The sequence below is a fragment of the Salvelinus sp. IW2-2015 genome, unplaced genomic scaffold (assembly GCF_002910315.2).
Source record: "Salvelinus sp. IW2-2015 unplaced genomic scaffold, ASM291031v2 Un_scaffold2901, whole genome shotgun sequence".
In the NCBI taxonomy this organism is placed as follows: Eukaryota; Metazoa; Chordata; class Actinopteri; order Salmoniformes; family Salmonidae; genus Salvelinus; species Salvelinus sp. IW2-2015.
The window spans coordinates 36,089-44,227 of NW_019944199.1; the positions used below are offsets into that span (position 1 = coordinate 36,089).

Below are 8,139 nucleotides of genomic sequence, written 5' to 3' on the forward strand. Positions count from 1 at the left end.
GGAGTCCCAGAGAGAGACTACATCTACTAGTGTTCATGTTAATGATGTTCTCACTGTCTTCCATCTACTCTACATGTTTACAGATGACCACACTGGGAGGCTAGGTAAGTAGTGTCTTCAGATCATCACTTTGATAACATTATTAGAACCACAAAAGTAAAATTTTCTCTAATTTACAGACTTTAGGTAGGAAAACATTTTAAGAAGGTTATTTTGAGTACATAGAAGATGTTCCTCCTGATGTTGGAACATTGATATGAGACAAAGGCCGGGATTCAATTCAAAGCGCATTATAGCACAGCACACTATAACAGACCTTTAAAGGTATTTTACTCTTGAGTCGGCATGTGCAGTGTTTACCATGAATGTGATCTCCGCATATGCCAGTGGAAAAAGCCTTTAAAAAGTAAATTGTCAGCTGTGAATTACCCTGCGGTATACTGCACATTGGATTGAATCCCAACCAAGGAGTCCCAGAGAGAGACTACATCTACTAGTGTTCATGTTAATGATGTTCTCACTGTCTTCCATCTACTCTACATGTTTACAGATGACCTCACTGGGAAGCTAAGTAAGTAGTGTCTTTAGATCATCACTTTACTAGAATTATGTCAACCATTTTGGGGTTTTTCTCCATTCAATCTCAATTTATATCCAGGTCATTTGATTCTGCTATTAGATGAAGCAGAGGGATATTCACATTAATCTGTTCTATAAATAAACAAAATATCTGACATTGTATTCCCATTTTAACTTTGCTGTGCTTTAAATTAGTTGAAAGCGCAGTGATAGACATTTGGGTGACAACAAAACCAAAAATCAGTGAAAACACATTGGAAATTGAACTAACTTTTGGCTGTATTTTTGAGTGGGTGAATATACTGTAGGTTGTAATCTCATTGATCAACATCTCAACCCAATATTACCCAGTTATCCACGTTGAAATGACGTAGTGTGCCCAGTGATTAGTTTCTGATACACCTGGATCACTGATGGACCAGTCCCATTTATTTAATGAAATGAAGAAGTGGTAGAAAACACATATTACGCATATTCATGTTCCCTGAATTTTATTTGATGTTGTAACATTGATATGATACAAGATGTCCCAGATCATCACTTTGAAAGATTTATGTGAACCATTTTATAAAGTCAATGCGTAATCCAATTCAAAACTTACCTTGAGGCCACAGGTATGTGATGCCGACGTCAGACACGCTTCCAACCACAAAACAGGGAACCCAAAGCTCTGATAGTGTAAAAACAAACATAAATGTGTTTGCCAGACAAAGGCTCCACGTTTCCAAAACACAGGTAATTTTATAGGCTACAGAGTCCATCCATGATCAAAGCAAAAATTATCATATTTAAACAGAAAACAAAAGGGTATATAGTAGCAACTTTCTTAGTTCATGAATCAGCGATTAAAAAAAACTGTATGGTACCTGAGTCCTAGCTGACCCATAATGCCAAAAGACTAAATAGGTATACCAGAACGTTGCAGCCCACCTGGTTTACAACCTTCCCAAGTTCTCCCATGTCACCCTGCTCATCCTCACACTCCACTGGCTTCCAGTTGAAGCTTGCATCCACTACAAGATCATGGTGTTTGTCTACATAGCAGCAAGAGGAACTGCACCTCCCTACCTTCAGGCTATGTTCAAACCCTACACCCCAACCCGAGCACTCCGTTCTGCCACCTCTGGTCTCCAAGCTCTTCTCTGTCCTGACACCTCAATAGTGGAACCAGCTTTCCCCTGAAGCTAGGACAGCAGAGTCCCTGCCCATCTTCTGAAACTACCTCAAATCAAATTTATTTATAAAGCCCTTCTTACATCAGCTGATATTTCAAAGTGCTGTACAGAAACCCAGCCTAAAACCCCAAACCGCAAGCAATGCAGGTGTAGAAGAACGGTGGCTAGGAAAAACTCCCAGAAAGGCCAAAACCTAGGAAGAAACCTAGAGAGGAACCAGGCTATGAGGGGTGGCCAGTCCTCTTCTGGCTGTGCCGGGTGGAACTCTACCTCTTCAAGGAGTATCTTAAATAATCGCCCCCCTTTCAATCTCTGACTTTGCTGATAGCTACTTTATTGAGCTATGCCTGTGATGTGTGGTTGTCCCACCTAGCTATCTTAAGATGAATGCGCCAAGTCGCTCTGGATAAGAACATCTGCTAAATTACTAAAATGTTTTAAAAAAATGAACAACACAGCAGCTTTGCAGTTCTTGACTCAAACCATTGTGCCAGTTACTTACTACTATACCCCATTTAAAGGCACTTAAATATTTTGTCTTGCCCATTCAACTTCTGAATGGCACACATACGCAATCCATGTCTCGATTGTCTCAAGGCTTAAAAACCCTTTAACGTGTCTCCTCCCCTTCATCTACACTTATTACAGTCGATTTAATAAGGGATCATAGCTTCCACCTGGATTCCCCTTGTCAGTCATGGAAAGAGCAGGTGTTCTTCATGTTTGTATCCTCAGTGTATATTGGTAGCTCCTTCTGACATAAGAATCCTTCAGCTTAAACACTCCATGGGGAATAGCTGGTTTGATGTTTAGTCGAAGAAGAGGGTTGGGGGTTAGAGGCTCCAAGTCATTAGGGTCACTAGATGTTTTAGTGATACGCTTGTCATTGATGGTTGACTACTTCACAGAGCAGGGTCTGCAGTCCTTAATCATCCAGTGTCTCCTGAAGCAGTATGGCACTGAGAACCCTTCTGATTGTCCTTATCTGTCTCTCCTAAATATCACCATGGTGAGATCCAGTGGGAGGGTTAAAGATCCATGTCATGCCTTTTTAGAGCATGGTGTTCTGTATCTCAGCATTATCCAAGACCTGAATGGCTTCCTTTAGCTCATGCTCTGCTCTGATAAGGTTGGTTTCATTATCCGAGAGGATAATCTTCACTTGTCCTCCCCTGGCAACAAACCTGGTTGCATTTATGCAATAGTCAGTATCCAATGAATGTGCCACTTCTATATGTACAGCTCTTATATTCAGGCATGTAAAGATGACTCCATACTGCAGATGGTTCCTCTGTAAAGATGACTCCATACTGCAGATGGTTCCTCTGTAAAGATGACTCCATACTTCAGACGGTTCCTCTATAAAGATGACTCCATACTGCAGACGGTTCCTCTGTAAAGATGACTCCATTCTGCAGACGGTTCCTCTGCCACGCTTCATTTCAAACGGGCCAAAGTAGTCAACGACCACATTGGAGAAAGGTGGTGTCCACAGAGAGAGACCTTTTTATCAGTGTTCTCCTGTAGTGGGAGCTCCAACTCATCAACTCATGCTGCTCTCATCATCGCCTCATGCTGCTCTCATCATCGCCTCATGCTGCTCTCATCATCGCCTCATGCTGCTCTAATCATCGCCTCATGCTGCTCTAATCGACTCGTGCTGCTCTCATCATCGACTCGTGCTGCTCTCTTCATCGACTCATGCTGCTCTCATCATCGACTCGTGATGCTCTCATCATCGACTCGGGATGCTCTCATCATCGACTCGTGATGCTCTCATAATTTTTTCCACATGTACAGAAACTGTGTCAGCTGTGAGAACCATGCGTTGTATGGGGATTGGCTTTAATGTTGCGACCCTGGCCTTACCCATGATGGAAGCACAGTGAACTTGACTCTCTGGCATCAGCAAAGTGATGCAGTTGAGCTGAAACTTGTTCTCCAGAATCACTGGGTTTGATGCATCTCCTGACCTCGTAGTCTGACAGCTGGTTCAAATCCGTTAACCAGTGACACAATCTTAGAGCCAAAACTTCAGGGATGCTCTCGTCCAATGTTCCCTCTAAGCCGTGCACCTACTCCAGGACTGCTGCGCAGAAGCAATGCCAGGCCAGGCAGAGATGCAAGAGATTGAACTGGTTATTTGTAACTTTATTGAGTCCGATTCAATGCACCATTGTACTTCAAGGGCTTTTTCTACTGGTAGTATGTTCTAATCCCAGTCCAGATCCTTTATCTCCTTTGCTTTCTCCTCTTCAGGAATAGAGGCAACAACTTGACTGATCCATTTGTTCAGTCTAAAGCCTCCTTCAGAACACAGTGATGTACGGTCCTGAGTAAGTGTCAAGGCTTCTAACTCACTTGCTGCTGACTTTAGACAGTCATCCATATAGAAGTGCACCACCAATCCTCCAGCTCCTTTTCCAGATCCAGAGAAATCTCAGGTCTGTATCCTGCTCTGGAACTCTCACATGGTGGAACATGACTTCAATATATGTCATGAAGGCAACAGGCTCTTGGTGGAATCTGGACATAACACCAATGATATGGTTTGTCATGTCTGAACCCTGTAGAAGCTGAGCATTCAGTGATGTCTCTTGTTAGGTGGCTCCACAGTCTAATACCCAGATTGTGCTTCTTGGGATGATATACTCTGTGGTGAGGAATATACCAAACTCTCTTGCTGCTGTAAGTCTATTGGCACCATCACTGCAAAGCCTTTGTCCAGGATGTCGGCCATGAAGTCGGTGTAGTCCTTATAGAACTGGGGATTCTTACTGAGTTTCCGTTTCAGGTTGAGAGCACTCGGTACTGCCACACAGCAGTTGTTTGGAAATTCAGCATCCTCATTCCTCAGTGGGAGGCAAATCCTATAGTGGACACCCACCAGCTTGGCTGACAGATACACTCTCCATGAAGAGATGATCTTCTCTTGATATTTCAAGCTGCTCCTCATGGTGGCGCTCTGGGAAATCATGCTGGACCTGTTTCTGCAGCAGCTCTTCCAGCTCTACCACAGAGATTCTGTGTGACATTACGTGAGACCGCCCATAGTTGGAGACATTCCTCTTTTTAAAAAGACCATTCACAATCCAGACCAGTGGTTTTCACAGTGTATGGGCCATCTTCTTGGCTGTTTATGACCATCCAAGGCTCCATGGCCAGAGGTACTTTTGTCAACAATACAAAGCAGCATCAATTTGCTTGAGACGCACCTTTTCCAAATATGGCCATTGCTTTCTGAGTAGGAATCGGTGGAGGCTGGTGGGAGGAGCTATAGGAGGGTGGGTTCATTGTAATGGCTAGAATGGAACTTACAGGCCCTGAACCTTCCTTCACTGCTGCGGAGGGGGTTTCCCTCAGGTTTCCAAACAGGGGATCTGATGCTATCCTGGCTTGGTAACCAGATGAGCGAACCTGGCTGTTCTTCCATTTCTCTCTTGTAGGTCATAAGCCGACCCTCTCCGTTTTTCTTTCAACATTTACAGCAGCTTTGAGACTATGACTCTCATATTTGATTGGCTGTCCATTTCCTCCATATATTGAACATGATCCATAGTGTTGTAGTATCCAGTGAGGAAAACTACAAAGGCTTGTAAGGATTCTGAATCTTCAACCTTGATGGACGGCCAGCTGAGAGCTTTCTCAATGTAAGCTGTGGTGATTCTATACCAGTCTCCAAAGTTTTTTTTCAGAAGACTTTTGGCCTCTGCATACCCTCTGTCAACCTCCACATTTTGGCAACTGGACTAGATCTCCAGCAAATCTGACCATACCTATCCTCCTTAATCCTGCTTAAAAGCAAAAACTCAAACAGGAAGTACCAGTGACACACTCAATTCGGAAGTGGTGAGTAGTTTACCACATCAGTCATTGGCTTCATTAAAGTGCATCGACGACATCGTCCCCACAGTGACCGTACGTACATATCCCAACCAGAAGCCATGGATTACAGGCGACATCCGCACTGAGCTAAAGGCTGCTGCTTTCAAGCAGCGGGACACAAACCCGGACGCTTATAAGAAATCCAGTTATGCCATCCAAATCATTAAACAGGCAAAGCATCAATACAGGACTAAGATCAAATCCTACTACACCGGCTTTGACACTCGTTGGATGTGGCAGGGCTTGCAAACTATCACAGATTAGAAAGGGAAACCCATCCACGAGTTGCCCAGTGACGCGAGCCTACCAGACGAGCTAAATGTATTCTATGTTCATGTTGAGGCAAGTAACACTGAACCATGCGTGAAAGAACCAGCTGGTCCGCACAACTCTGTGATCATGCTCTCCGTAGCCGATGTGAGTAAGACCTTTAAACATATTTTTCACTCACAAAGCCGCAGGGCCAGACGGATTACCAGGACGTTCTCAGAGCATGAGCTGACCAGCTGGCAAGTGTCTTTACTGATTATTTTAACCTCTCCCTGACCCATACTGTAATACCTACATGTTTTAAGCAGACCACCATAGTCCCTGTTCCCAAGAACGCCAAGGTAACCTGTCTAAATGACAATCTCCCCGTAGCACTCACATCGGTGGCCATGAATTGCTTTGAATGGCTGGGTCATCGGATCGGGATATATGCCATATCTCAAGACATCGGACGCATCATTAGACCAACGAATGTGAAATGACGCAGATCTCTATTGCACTGTCATCATGCTTTCCCACTGAGACAAAGGAACACTATGTGAGAATGCTGTTCTCTTCGAAGCAGCGCTATTGTCAACAGCCATAGTGCCCTCAGCTCATCATAAGCTCAGGACCTGGGACTGACACTCGGCCTCTGCAACTGGATTCCTGGACTTCTGACGGCGCCCCAGGTGGTGAGGGTAGTGCACATCCGCGCATGCTGACGTCAAACGCCCTCAGGGGGTGTGTGTTGTCCATCGCTGTTCCTGTTCGACCAGATGTGTTAGGTAGTCTAGTGGGTCACCCTTAAACACTGGTACAATAGAATGTGGTCTAGTGGGTCAACCCTTAAACACTGGTAGCAAAGAACCTTATTCTAGTGGGTCACCTTTAAACACTGGTACACTAGAGGTGGAAATGACACAACCTTTGATGCCATACAGCATTTCATTGATAGCATTTGGTGTAATGTTGACAATACTGTTCATGTTGTTCAGCTCACCCTGATTCTGGGTTGAAAGGCCTTCCTCCCCTAGTTGGAAGTTGCAGCTGTCTATCTTTTGGTCTTACAACAGCTCTACTGTGTGTTAGTTGACCTACGATGAACAGAGCTGTATGTGGTGGTAGGTAGAAATAGTGGTTGACCCTGGCCCTGTGCAGTATGAACAGACCTGGTGAACAATGGGGGTCCCAGGTCAGCCATGATATGTGACTGTGTGGTATGGAGACCTGTGACAACCTGAGTGGTGGTGGACACCATTTTGCATTGAGTAACCTTCCCCTTGGTATCTTCAGGCCTTCCTATTGCATTCAGGTATCGTTCATTCCATCATCTGATTTGTTTCCAATTCCTTGACTGCCTTCATCCTCTTGGAATACATTCAGCTTTGCACTGTTACCCAATATTTCAGCGTCAATCTCCAATTCTTTATTTTGTGCCTTGAGTCAAGCCTCCTGTTTCTCCAATGCTTGTTTCCTTTTCAATGCTTCAGCTTTAACCAGTAAGGATGCCCTTTCAGCCTCCAAATTGAGCCTGATATAAGATGTGGTGGATTGTCCTGAGCGCCTGCTGTGTTGTGATCTATTTACATGTTTTGATGAGACATTGGAGATACGTGGCTGGACCTCCTCGTCAGTTTTTTTTTTTTGCCGCTGTGCGTTAGTTTGCTTCTTCCATCCATGTGTCCAATATGGTTGCAAAACAATCCAGTGTTGCTGCGTTTGGGCCGTACCATTCAACCTGATACTTTGTTGCCTTCTCAGCAGGTAACAAGTCCTTTATGGACTCATTGAGATCAGTGCATATCTTTGTGTCAACAAATTCAATATTTCCATCATCCCCCATAAATTGTGTGATGTAATTTCTCTTTTTAGTAAGTGCACCCAATTTAGGWCTTCTAGGTCCTTTGAACATTTGCAAAGTTTCCATTGGACACACGATTCCAAGCTCCACGAGCCATCGATTCCAAGCTTACAAKTTCCACAAATTCATCCAACACACAGAGCAGAGACAAAACAGAAGAACAACCACAATTCTCTCCTCTTTATTCACAGTGAATAGCTCAAACTTTGGCTAGATGGATACGTAGCAGGTTATGAGCGTGAACAGTATGTGGACTGGAGAGTAAAGCGAGGTGAACATTTCATCTGACCCAGGTAAAAAGTGTCGCTCCTCAACTGTAAATGGATGTCCCAATGCAGTGTTAGACGGGACTGATGCTATGAACCTCTCGTGACTGTTTGATTTGAG

The 8,139-nt window shown here is 44.2% G+C and overlaps 1 long non-coding RNA gene across 1 annotated transcript in view; it reads left to right on the forward strand.

The window, feature by feature from the left end:
* Positions 1 to 19: 19 nt before the first annotated feature.
* The window catches only part of LOC112074954 (uncharacterized), a 19,354-nt gene continuing 11,234 nt past the window's right edge, over positions 20 to 8,139 (forward strand). Inside the window, exons 1-2 of the long non-coding RNA XR_002894879.2 lie at positions 20 to 104; positions 551 to 571. This is a non-coding gene — a long non-coding RNA (uncharacterized lncRNA). The remainder of the gene's footprint in view (positions 105 to 550; positions 572 to 8,139) is intronic.